The following is a 15,067-nucleotide window of genomic DNA, read 5'->3' as shown; positions in this document are numbered from 1 at the left end:
TCTCCACACAGCACCATGGCATGCAAGCAACCACACATTAAATAAATAAATAAATAAATAAATAAATAAATAAATAAATAAATAAATAAATAAATAAATGACTTTAAAAAAATTCTACATCTCTGTCAAGGACTTCATGATTGTAAAGCATTAGAATCATGCAGATCCAGGATTACCTTTGGCTGTCTTTAATCTCCTTAATAGTTATTTAGCACCCACTTTCTGAATTTGACCTAACACTTCAAATATCAGCTAACATATTTGGAAAAAGTTAAATTGGCTGGCCAATAGCTTCCCTAAAACCAAAAACTAAGATTATCCTCAAGTAACATCTGGAAACTATAGCAGATACTCCCTCACTTTTCTTTAACCCACACACCAATGTCCTTACCAATGTATTTGGCCAATGCCAAATTTACAACTTTCTTTTGTTCTGTGATCATAAAGCTTATATATCCACAGCCATTGTTATTTGGAGCAACCTGAAACTGTGTCCCAGTCATATCTGATTTCAGAGTACTATCGCTTACTCCCCTTGAGAAAGAGCTTTGCATCAACATAGCTGAACGGTAGAGCCCTTGCCAAACTACACACAGGCTCTAAGTTCAATTTCCAGGACCACACAAAATAAAAGTTTTGAGGAAAAACTTTTAAACAACTCCACTTAAAACAACTATGAAAACTACCACAGCCAAAAAGAGAAAACTCAAGGTGCTCCAAGGTAACATACTGCCATTAATTCTCTTCCTAAGAGTAACATTTTTTTTCCAGAACATTTACAGAAAGAGTAAAATATTTTTCATTCCTAGGAAAGAAATAAATGCCTGTAAACAGCATGGCACACAGATGTAACATGGCCTTCAGATAAGGCATGGGCTGATGCTCTGTTTTATTGCTTCAGAACTTTAAGACATGAAACAAACCACTCCTTTGGGCCTGAATTTCCATCCATAAAATATAAGTCACACTATCTCCCTAGTTCCCAAGAGACTTGTTAAAAAGATTAGATGAGTCTTTACAAGCTGTCAAGTATCCTCCAAAGGTAAGATATCATACAAAAACTCATCAAAGTGCCCACTTTGTCCTCAAAAAACCATACCAAGCCACACAAGAGTTGCCATAAGAGTGATGTTACTCATTGAACAACTCTCATCTAGACAGATTCCAACACAGGAACAAATCTCAACCCTGACACTTCTCAAGCACACAGGAAATGTCTTCATGTGCAAACCAAGTCATGCCTGCTAAGATCACTAAATAAGAATATGTTTACCTAATGCAGTCTTGTCAGCACACAGTAAGTTAACCCAAAAAATGAGGAAATGATAGTGCCTTTAGACAGGCTACATACAGTAAGTTAGACACTGAAAGAAAGCAGGAAAATAAATATCCTTTGATGAGAAACTAGCACCTGCTTTTGGGTTGAAGTTGTGTCTCCCTGTAAGTAAAACCAGTTAATCCACTAGCAATCATCTTGAAGAACAATTTCCACATTAGTTCTACCCTGATCAAAGCCATGTAACATACCTACAGCAGCACTCAGGTGAACAGCACACAAAATTAAACACAATTCTGTAAACAAGCTAATTCAAAGAAACAAAGACATCTTGCCAAGATAAGAAATACAAGCTGATGCTTCATGTCTTCATGTCTTGTTGAAGAAAGGTCCTCTCCTCCAAATTTAATTCAGGGGACTCAGAAGCACTAGCTAAGGACTGACTTCAGCATTTCCACAGACCACCATGACCTTCAGAGGGATGCACCTCTCTAAATGGAGGACAGACTCTGTCAACACACATAGCTCTTCTTTCAGACATATCCTGACCATTCACCCACGTATCCATCCTGAGCAGAACAGCTCACATTTGAGGATAGTCAAATCTCGAGATTCTCTGGGCTCTGCCTCCACACTAATCTAGAACATGAGGAAATTATATACTCCAACCAAAAGTTTCATCTACCCTCTTAGACTCCTACCATGCATTCCTCCTAGGCCACCTGTAGACAACCAAGGTGCCACACAGACCTCCTCACCAAGCATGCCCTGGCTGCTCTGATATTGAGAACTTGCACCTGCTCTCTCATCATGGCCACTTTTTTTAATGTCTGTTCACTTAATTTTATGTATACATGTTTGTGCCTGAATGTATACATGGGTACCATGTGTGTGCAGGAGCCTTCAGATTTCAGAAGAGGTGTCAGGTTCCCTGAAACTTGAGTTACAAATGATTGTGAGTCACCATATGGGTCCTGAGACCAAACCACGTCCTCTGCAAAAGCAGTAAGTGCTCTTAACCACTGAGTCTTCTCTCCAGCCCCCACCCACCCGTAACTATTCCCAATCCTGAAAGCTCCTTCCTCCCAAGTCTGCAGCCAAACTACTAACCCAGTGTTCAAAGAGTCAGTCCCCTTACCTCAAGGTTAAACCAGTTCAGTGACACCATCTGCAGAGCTACACTATCTGATGTGGCAGCCAGCCACTTACTGTACATTGAGCCTGTGACATGGGCCTGGTGGCAACTAGTCTGAATACAGATACAGTCCAAGAGTAAATCACACACTTGATCTTAAAGACAATTACCTGATAAAAATCTCAGGAGGCCATTCTTTTGACTAAGCTTTTGCTCCAGGCCCCAAATGAGCAGGGCTAAAATTCAAAGTCACACAGTAAAGACTCAAGCTAAAATTGTTTTATCTTTTTGAATGTCAGGATTTGATAAGAAAGCAGCCACATTTCTGAAGGACAGTTCTAACTGCCATAATAATGAAGCTCTCTGGACTCAATCCTTACACAAAAAGGTAACCCAAGGACTCTGGAGTTAACAGTTAACTATTTTTCCACTGTTCTGGCTCTCTTAACTTTGGAAGTAACTTTGAAAGGATCAATCGTGTGCTTTCTTCAGCCCTTTTCAGTCTCTAAATCACTGGATCTCAACCTTCCTAACACTGTCAATACAGTTCCTCATGTTGTGCTGACTGCCAACCACAAAATTATTTTCATTGCTACTTCATAACTGTAATTTTGCTGCTGTTATAAATCATAATGTAAATATTTTTAGAGAGAGGTTTGCCAAAGGGGTCACAACCTACAGGTTGAGAACCAGCTCTCTAAACCCACCTTCCTCCTCTCAACTGCTGGGATCACTAATTCTACCTTACAGAAGGGTGATGCTTGACTCCACAATTGAAACGGAAGCCAAAAACATCATTACATTATTCTTGTCTCATTCTGTAGCCCTGGCTAGCCTGAAGCTTGCTATGTAGACCAGGCTGGCCTCAAACTCAGAGATCCACATGCCTCTGCTTCCTGAGTCCTGGGATTAAAGGCGTGTGCCACCACACTCAGCTTCAATTTTTAATGTTTTAAAGATAAAAATTAGTCTTTTCCTTTGTGTGAATGTATGAAGTGTGTGAATATGTACATGTTTACATGCCTGCACATATGCATGCAGATGCTCGTGCACATGTGTGCATATGTGTGTGGAAGGCAGAGGTTGATGCCAGGTTTCTTTCTTCAGTGCCTCACCACCTTATTTTTAGGACAGGATGTCACTGAACCCAGGGCTCACTGGCTAGTCTGGCTTTGCTCACCCAGCACTAGGGTTACAGTCGCACACCATGTCAGGTGCTGGAGACACGAACGTAGCTTCTAGTGCCCGAACAATAGACACGTTACCTACCGAGCCATATTCCCCGCTCAAAAATGTTAATATTGATTTCAGTTCTTTTAACTTTTAAAATACAAACACTCGCGGGTTTTTACTCCATTTGTAACTCACCTTACACAATATAACACCTTTCACAGCCCTGCTCTTCAGCAGTAGCTCTCAAACTGCAGACTATAGCAGAATCACCTGGAAAGATGACTGAATAAGAGACAGCTGGAGTCATCCCAGACACTTGGTTTCTGCAGGTCTGGTGAACTGCAACTGCAGAATGAGCCTTCCAACAAGCTTCCAGGTGACCATGGTGCCACTGGCCAGGCACAGTGCCACACTGAAAGTCAATGCTCTACAAGCATCGTGAGGACAAAACTGACACCAGTCTCCAGCCAGGGAGGGCTGCTGGCGAACTGTTTCTTCCTGTTCTAGCCTGCATTCTTCACTCCTCTTGACCATCACCTATCCATCATAAGCCCTACACAAGATCATGTCCAAAGAACCCCACCAACCCACCTCCATAGAACTGTTTTCACATAACCAGACTTCAAAAAGTGCCAAGTTCATAGCAACCAGATAGAGGGGGGGAAAAAGTAACACGTCACCTCATAAATTGCTAGTTGTTGGGGGGGGGGTTGTTGTTGTTGTTTCACTGACATTCTAAAAACAATATGAAAAACCCCAGGACCAAATTTGCAAATTCACATGGTTATTCCACCCGTGCAATGCTAAGATGACACTAGGCAGGCTCTTGTTATGTAGCCCTGGCTGCCCTAATATTACAATGTAACTCAAGCAGACCTTGAACTTACAGCAGTCCTCCGTAGCCTCCCTGATGTTGAGTTTACAGGCAAGTGCCACCATGCGTGGCTTAGAGTAAGGTCTGTTTACCCTGACTAATTAAGTTTTCTTACTCATAGATGGGTCTACTGTTTCCTTCTCTTTCAAGACTACTATAAAAATCAGTATCAGTTTTATACCTAAGAGACACAGTTGTTATTTTCCTTTTATAACTAGGTTTGTTAATGGTGTGATAAAAGCACTGAAAATACATTTGACTGACCAGCCAGTCTAGCCACCAGTGAGCTTCAAACCAATGAAATGAATGAAATCCTGTAATGACACACTAGGTTGTGCTCTAGTCTCTACACTTCCAAAATACACATACACACACACACACACACACACACACACACACACACACACACACACACACACCTTTTCTTAAGTTTGAATGAGACACTCTACATAGGTAGATGAAGATGTTCTCAGAAGCCATATGTTAGCAAATGAAAATCCAAGTGCCAGGAGCAGGCTACAGGTTATTTGTCAGGAAGCATCCTGAGGCCCCCAAAATAATGCAGGATATTGCCACTGCTGTTGTTTTGCCTGTTAGAACTAAACAGTAAAATCCTATTTATGAATACACCACAGGCTCTGGGCACAGGATGTAAGGAAATCGAGTTGGACCTGAGCTAGGCGCTTTCTCCCCTGCTGGCTTGCCCTCATAGTTTAACAAGGTTTAATGCAGGCTGCTAGAGAAGGAAAGTCAAGTCTTACTCAGCTATGGATACTGCACACTACACTACAGACCAGACAGGCAGGATGTGCTACCTGGGGCAATAGTGTTAAGTCTATTATGGGGGAACTACAACTAACCACTTCTGATGGAGATTGAGAATTTACAACTGGTACTCTAAACCTGGTCAAAAGCCCAGATCATAGAGATCATAGGCCCTAGTGGGGAAAGCTATGCTGTTGTTTTCTAAGTGGACATGGTGTCTTCAAATTATCTTTGAAGTAATTACATTTAGGTCCATAAATTGGTATTGCTATCATCTTTGCTCAGAGGAGCTTCTTAAAAGAAAAAAAAATAGATATGAGTATGACTTGCTAGTCAGTTGTCTGACCATGTAAGTACCAGGAAGTGGAACTCAGGTCATCAGGTTTGGCAGCAGGTTCCTTCCTCAGCTGGACTATCTCTCTCAAAGTGGGCAGCCTTAACTGCAAAGACTCAAAATTGGTCTAAGTGCTAAGTACAGTGATTAGTGATTACTGGGTGCTCAGCTCTAAGTGAACATTGCTGTGGGATGTTCTGTTTGTCCTGTGGGAGCCCTTCTTGGGTTCTTTGTGGCGTTACCCAGCAGGTCCGTATAGAGGATGATTAGGACCATGGGCCTGAGTGCAGGTGTTTGAGATGGTCTGCACTTGGCTGTGCTGGGGGATGGTCTGTATGTCAAGTTGCTCTGATTGGTTAATAAATAAAACCTGATCGGCCGTGGCTAGGCAGGAAAGATAGGCGGGACTAACAGAGAGGAGAAATAAAAGGACAGAAAGGCAGAAGGAGACGCTGCAGCCGCCACCATGACCAGCAGCATGTGAAGACACCAGTAAGCCACCAGCCACATGGCAAGGTATAGATGTATGGAAATGGACCAATTTAAGATAAAAGCACAGTTAGCAAGATAAGGACAGTTAGCAGGAAGCCTGCCACGGCCATGCAGTTTGTAAGCAAATTAAGTCTCTGTGTTTACTTGGTTGGGTCTGAGCAGCTGTGGGACTGGCGGGTGACAAAGATTTGTCCTGACTGTGGGCAAGGCGGAAAACTCTAGCAACAAATGGCGCCCAACGTGGGGCTAAAGAAAAAAAGAAAAAAAAAAGGGACTAAAGAAAAAGGACAAATGAACAGGGATAAAGGCCGGTGTTATGAAAAAAAAAAAAAAAATACTAAAGACAAAGTCCCTTAACCAAGAGGTGCTCCAATAAAGTGTGATCTGAGAAGAATCCTCGCGTGGTGGTAAAGAGGATTCATAACTCAACACACGGAGCGGTGACGTCAGTAAGTTCTCCAGGAACGATGACGTCAGTAAACGCCCCACAGTTCCTAATTCTCTCTCTCAAATGAGCGGCAGCCGCCGGTTTGAGTTACTGGCGGGCTCCTGGCATGTGTGCTTGACCTGCAGTATGGCGGGAATGAGGCCTCTGCAAGTGGCACATTAAGCTGCGTGGTGGATTTAGCCTTTGCTAGTACAAAACAAAAAAAGAGGTTTCTGGGCTACACGCTGCTTGGATAAAAGTGTAGACCCACTATTTCTGAGACTTGATGGCTCCCAGAGCTGGTGGAAAACGTACCACCGCCATGTTGGGAAGCTGAAGGGGCGGAGCCAGCAGCCACAGAGCTGTTTTGGGCTTAGAAGGCTACAGTTTAAAGCAATAAGTTTGCAATAAGACAGATTCAGATGGAACAAGACTTTAAATGCTTTACAATGTGTGTAAAAATGTACATAGGCTTGGAAGAGAGAGGAAAAGGAACATAGACAGTTATATAAAGAAATAGAAAGTTTAAAAAAATAAAGTCTTTAAAGAGAAAGTAAAAGTAATATAAAAAAAAGCCATGTAAAGATGGATATCACACAGAGAGTTTGGATTATATTGTCTTTGGGATTTTTAACTGCAGAAAAATATTTGATCGTAAAAGATGTTGAGTTAAACCAATATGTATATATTAAAGATATCTTGACTTTAAAATTTGGATATAAGGATGTGTTACTTTGGAAAGGAGACTCTGTTTTTGTCTCTACAGAAAGCCAGAGGCTATGGATTTGTTCCAGATTAAGATACATCAGGTTTGACCAGCCAAGACCACCTGAAAGGTCTCCGATGACACCATGGCCCAGATGATCCAACATCCAGAATCGTTTCAAGGCAACTGGCTCAGACGATACGGTCTCACGGACTACTCCATGATCCTAAAATTTTCTTTACATCCCCATAAGATACAGCGCCCCCCTCCAGCAGGAAGTAGTTAAGAGAAGCTACGCCCAAATTCCCAAATATACCAAGCTGGCTTTGGAGATGTGTAAAACTTAAAACCTTCCTTTTTAAAAAAAAGAAAAGGGGAGGTGCTGTGGGATGTTCTGTTTGTCCTGTGGGAGCCCTTCTTGGGTTCTTTGTGGCGTTACCCAGCAGGTCCGTATAGAGGATGATTAGGACCATGGGCCTGAGTGCAGGTGTTTGAGATGGTCTGCACTTGGCTGTGCTGGGGGATGGTCTGTATGTCAAGTTGCTCTGATTGGTTAATAAATAAAACCTGATCGGCCGTGGCTAGGCAGGAAAGATAGGCGGGACTAACAGAGAGGAGAAATAAAAGGACAGAAAGGCAGAAGAAAACTCTAGCTACAGAACATGTTCATTACTCCCACCAACGTTCAGGGAAAATTGATAGAAGAGAAGTTGAAAGGAATTTTAGAGTCGGAGGATTGGGCAGAATTGCAAAGTGCTGTATTCTAGGCATGACATGGCCACTGCACTCAAGAGTTCACCAAAGTTACAACTACCTGCATAAGACCTGCACGATACTGAACTGTCCACATTCTGTCATAAAAGTTTTCTCCTAGTAAACTAGTCTTTTCCTCTTGGGAGGTGTCTGTTGAGATTCCATGAGCAAAGTCATAAAATACAATATATGCCTTTTTGGGTATTTATGTACAAAGAATCATTCCTGGTGGCCTCTTTACATGTAATTCCATTCTAGGCCACAATCAAGTACTATTGGATTTAGCTCCAAAATATATTCCAAATCTGGACTGTTCTTACAAATTCTACCACTACTACTCTAAGCAAATCACCACCACCTCTGACTTGAACTTCAGGAGCCTCCTGATGGGCTTCCTTGCTGCCACTCTCCCCATCGAATTCACACTGAGACATTCCCTAGACAGCAGTCATGCTCTTTTCAAAATGTGAACCTAATTGCTCAAAACCATCCATTTGGATTCCAATTTATTTGTCTGTTTGGTAGCAGTGATCAAGCCCAGGACCCCGTATGTGCTAGGCAAGCACTTTACCACTGTACATTTCAGTTCTCTCTTTTTTTTGAGATTTTAATTAAGTTGTCCAGGTTGGGCTGAAATGTGATCCTCCTGCTTCAGTTCCCTGAGTAGTTGACATTACAAGCCTGCCCTACCAAAAACCCAGCAGGACTATTACTATTAAATTGTGAATAAGAGTTGAGATGACTGGTCCTGCCTCCCTCTCAAACCTCACTTCTTAACATCCCCTCTCATGCACTTTACTCCAACCAAAGTAGGAAAACCCACCCCTTTATTATACCAAATGCAATTCCATCTCCCAGCTTTTGCCTTGGCATACTGGCAATCTGAAATGTTGGTTACCTAGATCATCACACGGCAGGCTGGGTTATTTCCATGTTCAAATGCCATGTGTACAAAATGCCTTTCCTTTCTCCTTAGGCAACATCTACCCAGAACCAATGTTATCACTACTTCCTATTCAGATTCCCCTCTGATGAAGCTTATTAATATAAGGTGCAGACTTTTAATCCAATCAAGTTGGCCATCAAGGTTCACCATAATAGGGCAACTGTTGCCAACTTAAATAATAATTAGAGAGATTCTTCAGATAATAACAATGTGCAAACAGAAGATCATTGCAATAGTCTTTTGCATGCCAAAGTAAACAATATATGGAAGAGGTTGATCTAGGGTGAAACATCTAAAGGTGCAACAAGGAAGATTTTGTAAGACATTTTGAAACACCACTCCTTGGCTCTATAACAAATGTAGTCTAAGGTTAAGAAGATGCTGTTGGGCAGATAATCTCTCTTAAAGCAGAGCGGCTGTGGTCACTGAATCAGGCCTATTAATATCCTTGTGAAGAGAAGAGGAGACGCTGGTGAAACCTGCATGAGGCTTCTACTATTCCAAAGCATCTACTATCTTCAAAGCAGGAGTATTTTTGCATATGCCACTTTATCATGCTGCTGGATGCTGAAGCAGCTAAGCACCCATGCCTAAGCCCACTGACGACTGACACTGTTGAAGAGGAATTCTTTTTCACTCAAATCCAATGAACTTAACAAACTTTTTCACCAACCCTTATTTTTAATCCTTGATCTCTCTGTGCCTGTGATATACTATATTTTACTTTTTCCTGTCTTTGTAATTTTTAAAGATTTATTTGTCTTTATTTTCTCTGTATACATGAGTGTCAGCATATATGTAAGTGCACTACATACAACCTATGCCCACAGAAGCAAAAAAGCTTTCATATCCCCTCTGGAGTTACAGAGTGTTGTGAGTCACCATGTATGTGGCAAGTGTTCTCAACCACTAAGTACATCTGTAGCTCCAATTTCTCCCTAGTCTTATAAGTGTCTATCACACAATGCCTGAGTCTCAAAAGATGCTTCACAATTCTTTAAGTGCAAAGACAGGTACGATGGATGGATGGATGGATGGATGGATGGATGGATGGATGGATGGATGGATGGATGGATGGAACTTCCCTTGTATTATGGATTAGGTCTAAAGCATGCCCCAAACGAATCAAGAATTGAAGATTTGGATGCAGCAACATTCAAAAGTGGTCTTGAGAGTGATTGGATCATGAGAGCTCTGACTCTAATGATGGCTGCATAATTTGATGGCACTTCTGGAGAAGCCATCATTAGAATTATCAGAGATGGGGCCTGGCTAAAGGAAGGTCAGTAGGGGGAGGTTCTTGGGGACTTTATCTTGTCTGAGGCCCCTGTCTCTGCTTCTTGTCCATCATGAGGTAACTGTCCTGCCCCAACTCATGCTCCCCACTATGATGTTCAGCCTCACCTCAGACCTACAGCAACAGAACCACACGATCATGAAACAGACCTCTACAACTGGGAACCAAATGAATCAGCCCTCCTTTATCTCTTAGGTGCTCATCAGGAATAAAGAGTTAACTGACACACTGCACCCTTGTAGGCCTGTAACCACAGACACCTACATGAAACCCTGTATTTCTGTCTAAACACGTTTTCTTCCCCAAATTTCCATTCACATCCTTGTCCCCTGTTCACCCACTTACAGAAAGAAAGAAAGAAAGGAAGGAAGGAAGGAAGGAAGGAAGGAAGGAAGGAAGGAAGGAAGGAAGGAAGGAAGGAAGGAAGGAAGAAAAAGAGAGAAAGAGAAAGAAAGAAAGGAAGGAAGGAAGGAAGGAAGGAAGGAAGGAAGGAAGGAAGGAAGGAAGGAGAGGGGCAGAGAGACAGATAGACAAACAGAGGGGCTGGAGAGATGGCTCAGTGGTTAAAGGCACTGGCTGCTCTTCCAGAGAAGGGTTCCATTCCCAGCACCCACATGGCAGCTCACAACTCTGTGTAACTCCAGTTCCAGGGGATCTGAGGCTCTTTTCTGGCCTCTACTGGCATATGCATACATATAGGCAAAATACCTATACACATAAAATTTTTAAATGAAAATAAATACATAGATAAAGCACAGACCCAAAGCCATTGTTTTTCCCTTCTCTTGATCAAAAATGTCACAACTTTCCTTTTTAGTTAGAACAGGGCTATTGCCATGTTTTTCCTCTGTTTTGAATTTAAGAACCAAATGGTAGCCAAAAAGCTTAAATGTACAAATGACCAGCCTACAGGGCATGATAGATGGCAGGCACATGACTTTAATCCCAGCACCCAGGAAGCAGAGGCAGTCGGATCTCTGAATTGAAGGTCAGCCTGGTCTATGAAGTGAATTCCATTACAGCCAAGACTACACAGAGAATTCAAACTTACTGATATCCACCTGCCTTTGCCTCTCAAGTACTGGGATTAAATGCATGAGCCACCACCACCCGGCATGTTGAAGCTTTTTTCTCCGTATCTAACAATTAGAAGTGAACCATGCATTTGGAAAGTACAGGTTAAGTTTTCAAACTGTGACTGTATCACACAATTCAGATGGCAAACAAGTTATTATTGGAAAAGCAAAGCTTTGGATTCACACGGTGCAAGGTTCAGACTTTACCCTAGTCAACTATGTCCTTAAATTACTTAACAGCTCAAGCTTAGTTTCCTCTTGTGTAAAGCTGGGATTTCCGACCCAGCTGCTACATGGATAAAACAATATGTGAAGTGCTGGGTATGTAGCACAGTTGGAGTGCTAGCCCAGCATGCACAAGCCACCGGGTTAGTTACCCAATACTGTATAAAACAAGACATGGTGGAACACACTAGTCATCCCAGCACTCCAGAGGTGGAGGCCAGGGGATAAGAAGTTCAAGGGCAAAGTTAACTTCAAAGAGTTGGAGGTCAGCTTAGCCTTCAAGAGACTTGTCTCAGAGGGGGAGGAGGGAGTGAAAACCATTTAAGGCATATAAAAGCTCAATAAACTGTTGCAATTACCATAAAGCTAACACCTCTAGCCACTGAATGTACCAAAAACAAAAAAAACAAGTATTTAAAAAGAATGTTTTAAAAGCTGATTTACAAAACAAATAAGATTAAATATAACTCAATATGAGACAGAATAGAAATACAGCACAAATTATGGGGACATGGGAACAAGGAGCACTTAACTTAGAAATCTGGTTGAAACTTCTTGCCAGCTGAAAATCAATAATTCCAGCACAATTAACTACATTTTCTGTGAAGGCTGCCCACATAGACATAATACTCCTTTTATAGAATGTTAAAGTAGGGAATGTTACAGGCCCTGGGTGGGACTAATACTGTTGTTTTTCTAAATGGACATCTTGTTGGACTGGAAAGCTCAGAGGTTAAAAGCCCCGGATGGTCTTCTGGAGGAGTCAGGGTTCAATTCCCAAGCATCCACATGGTAGTTCACAACGATCTGTAACTCTTGTTCCAGAGGATCCAGTGCCCTCGCTGACCTCCATAGTCATAAGGCACACACATGGTGCAAAGACATACATACAGGACAAACATCAACACATACCAAATAAAATAATAACTTTAATTAAACAATGGACACTGTCAAACTGCCTTCTAAATGTTTATGTCTGCATCCATAGACGAGAGCCACTCAGCCTCAGAGAAGCTTGTTTTCAGTGGCTGCAGTTACTGCTGAAGTTCATAACTAGTCAAAGTACAAGTGAGTGTTGAGTGTGCAGTCCTAAGTGGGACATCTCTACGACCCCGACCCCTTCAAAGGCTCAGAGAGCATCACTAAAGGGGGAGCAGAAAGAATGAATGAAGAACAATGCTGTGAAACCCTGTCTTCTGAACATGGTGTCACCACTACAATCATGAATTCATAGCAACTATGACTACCTACACAAGATCCAGCTGTCAACATCCCCCCAAAAAGAAACACTGAAGGCCTCACTCCCCCACGCCCCACCCCGACCCCTGTGAGGAGTTATTGGCAGGTGAAGGTTATTGGGAGAGTATGATAGCTATTCTTGGTTGTCAACTTCATTACATCTGGAATTAACTAAAACCCAAGTGGATAGGTACCTTTAATCTGGGCCACTCCTTCTGCCAGCAGCCTATATAAAAGACATAGAAAAGGAAGCTCTTTCCCTGCTTGCTCTCTATCTCTCAGGTAAGTCCATTCCTTCACTGGCATTACAGCCTACTTCTTTGGGATTCTGGTATATACTGATGACCAGCTCAGCCATCCAGACTCATGGATTGAACAACTATTGGATTCTTGGACCTTCTTGATAGACAGCCATTATTGGACTAGCTGGACCACAGTCTATAAGCCATTCTAATAAATCCGCTTTAGGTGGGCAGGTAGGTAGACAGACAGATAAATAGATTCTATCAGTTCTGTTTCTCTACAGAACCCTGAATGATACAGGGAGAGAAAGTTTTTCTTCAGTACTCTAGGCACTGGTAAATTGCTCATGCACCAATAAATATTCCACACCCATGCTCATACAAGATTAAAAAAAAAGTAATGACCCACACTTAAGGCCTATATTTATATGTAAGCTGGAAGTTTTCCTGGTCCCACACAGATCGCAGCCGCTCAGACCCAAGTAAACACACAGAAGTTTATATTAATTAAATAAAACTGTATGGCCTAATGGCTCAGTCCTCTTGCTAGCTAGATCTTACACTTAAATTAACCCATAATTCTTATTTATGTATAGCCACGTGGCTTGGTACCTTTTCCCAGTTCTGCCTTCACATCTTGCTTCCTCTGTGTCTGGCTGTCGACTCCTGACTCAGCCTTCCTGTTCCCAGAATTCTCCTCTCTTTGTACCGCCTATACTTGCCTGGCTACTGGCCAATGAGCACTTTATTTATTAACCAATCAGTGCAACACATTCACAGCATACAGAGCAATATCCACAGCACTTGTATGTCCTTCAGGAACGACCTTACTGCTTTCCCAGATATTTTCTGGAAATCTCAAACAAGACCAAATGGTTGTTTACAGTAAAAATCTTAACATCCCCTGCAACCCATCTGACTTACGGTTATACCTAATTAGCTGTAATCCTACCCAATACACAGGAGTCATTCCAAAATTCACTTAGGTTCCTTAGCAACTCTTTGAGATAAATTCAGAACCACAGAAGCAGAAGGTATGATTACTGTAATGACAATTAATTGCAATTGTCTTTTAATAACTCCAACTCTGCTTCAGTCTGGTTCAGTCTAAAATTATTTTCTGCAGCAAAATCAAGATTCCAGCTTTCCCTAAGTAGAGGTCTCTAGAAGATAAGGGAACTCCTCAGACTGCAGGTAGCAGGGAGGAATAGTGTCCTGCTGCCACTGACAATATATATACCCTGAAACTAAGGATATCTGTTAACTGGCTTGAAAAATGTTCTGGATTTCCTAGACTAGTCAAAAGTAAGCTATCTGCCTCCCATCCAAAAGGTTTACAGAAGTAGAAAGGGAGATGGGAGGGGTAAAACCTTGAAAAGGTTCCACTTCAAACAGAGTGGTGGAATTCAGTTCACATAAAGGGAGCATGGAGAGAAGGTAGGGAGCAGTTCCCCCATATGGTGAATGTCAGAGGAGGAATGCTTTATGGACAGAACTCTACCACCCCACATTCAGCACCTTCTATGGCACTGTGCTAGGATGGCAACATTGACAAGATGCAGCCTCAGCTGATCTATTAAGAGAGCATAAGATTAAAAGCCAAAAACAAAAACAAAACACAAAAAAACTGGGCAGTGGGGGCACACACCTTTTATCCCAGGAAAGAGACAGACAGAAACAGGTGGATCTCTGAGTTGGAGGCCAGCTTGGTCTACAGAGCAAGTTCCAGGACAGCCAGGACTACACAGAGAAACCCTGTCTTCATTATATATGCTGTGGGATGGTCTGTGTGTCAAATTGCTCTGATTGGTCAATAAATAAAACACTGATTGATTTTGGGCCGGGCGGTGGTGGCGCACACCTTTAATCCCAGCACTCGGGAGGCAGAGCCAGGTGGATCGCTGTGAGTTCGAGGCCAGCCTGGGCTACCAAGTGAGCTCTAGGAAAGGCGCAAAACTACGCAGAGAAACCCTGTCTCGAAAAACCAAAAAAAAAAAAAAAAAAAAACACTGATTGGCCAGTGGCCAGGCAGGAAGTAGGTGGGACAAGGAGAGAGGAGAATTCGGGGAAGCAGAAGGCTGAGGCGGAGACACACTGCAGCCACCGC

General features: G+C 42.3%; 1 protein-coding gene across 2 annotated transcripts in view; it reads right to left on the bottom strand.

Moving 5' to 3' along the window:
• The window catches only part of Pcca (propionyl-CoA carboxylase subunit alpha), a 370,367-nt gene that overhangs the window by 351,022 nt on the left and 4,278 nt on the right, over positions 1-15,067 (bottom strand). The window lies entirely within an intron of this gene.

Source organism: Peromyscus maniculatus, chromosome 9, assembly GCF_049852395.1.
Source record: "Peromyscus maniculatus bairdii isolate BWxNUB_F1_BW_parent chromosome 9, HU_Pman_BW_mat_3.1, whole genome shotgun sequence".
In the NCBI taxonomy this organism is placed as follows: Eukaryota; Metazoa; Chordata; class Mammalia; order Rodentia; family Cricetidae; genus Peromyscus; species Peromyscus maniculatus.
The sequence above is the reverse complement of the archived record's forward strand: the minus strand, read 5'-3'. Positions and strand labels throughout refer to the sequence as shown.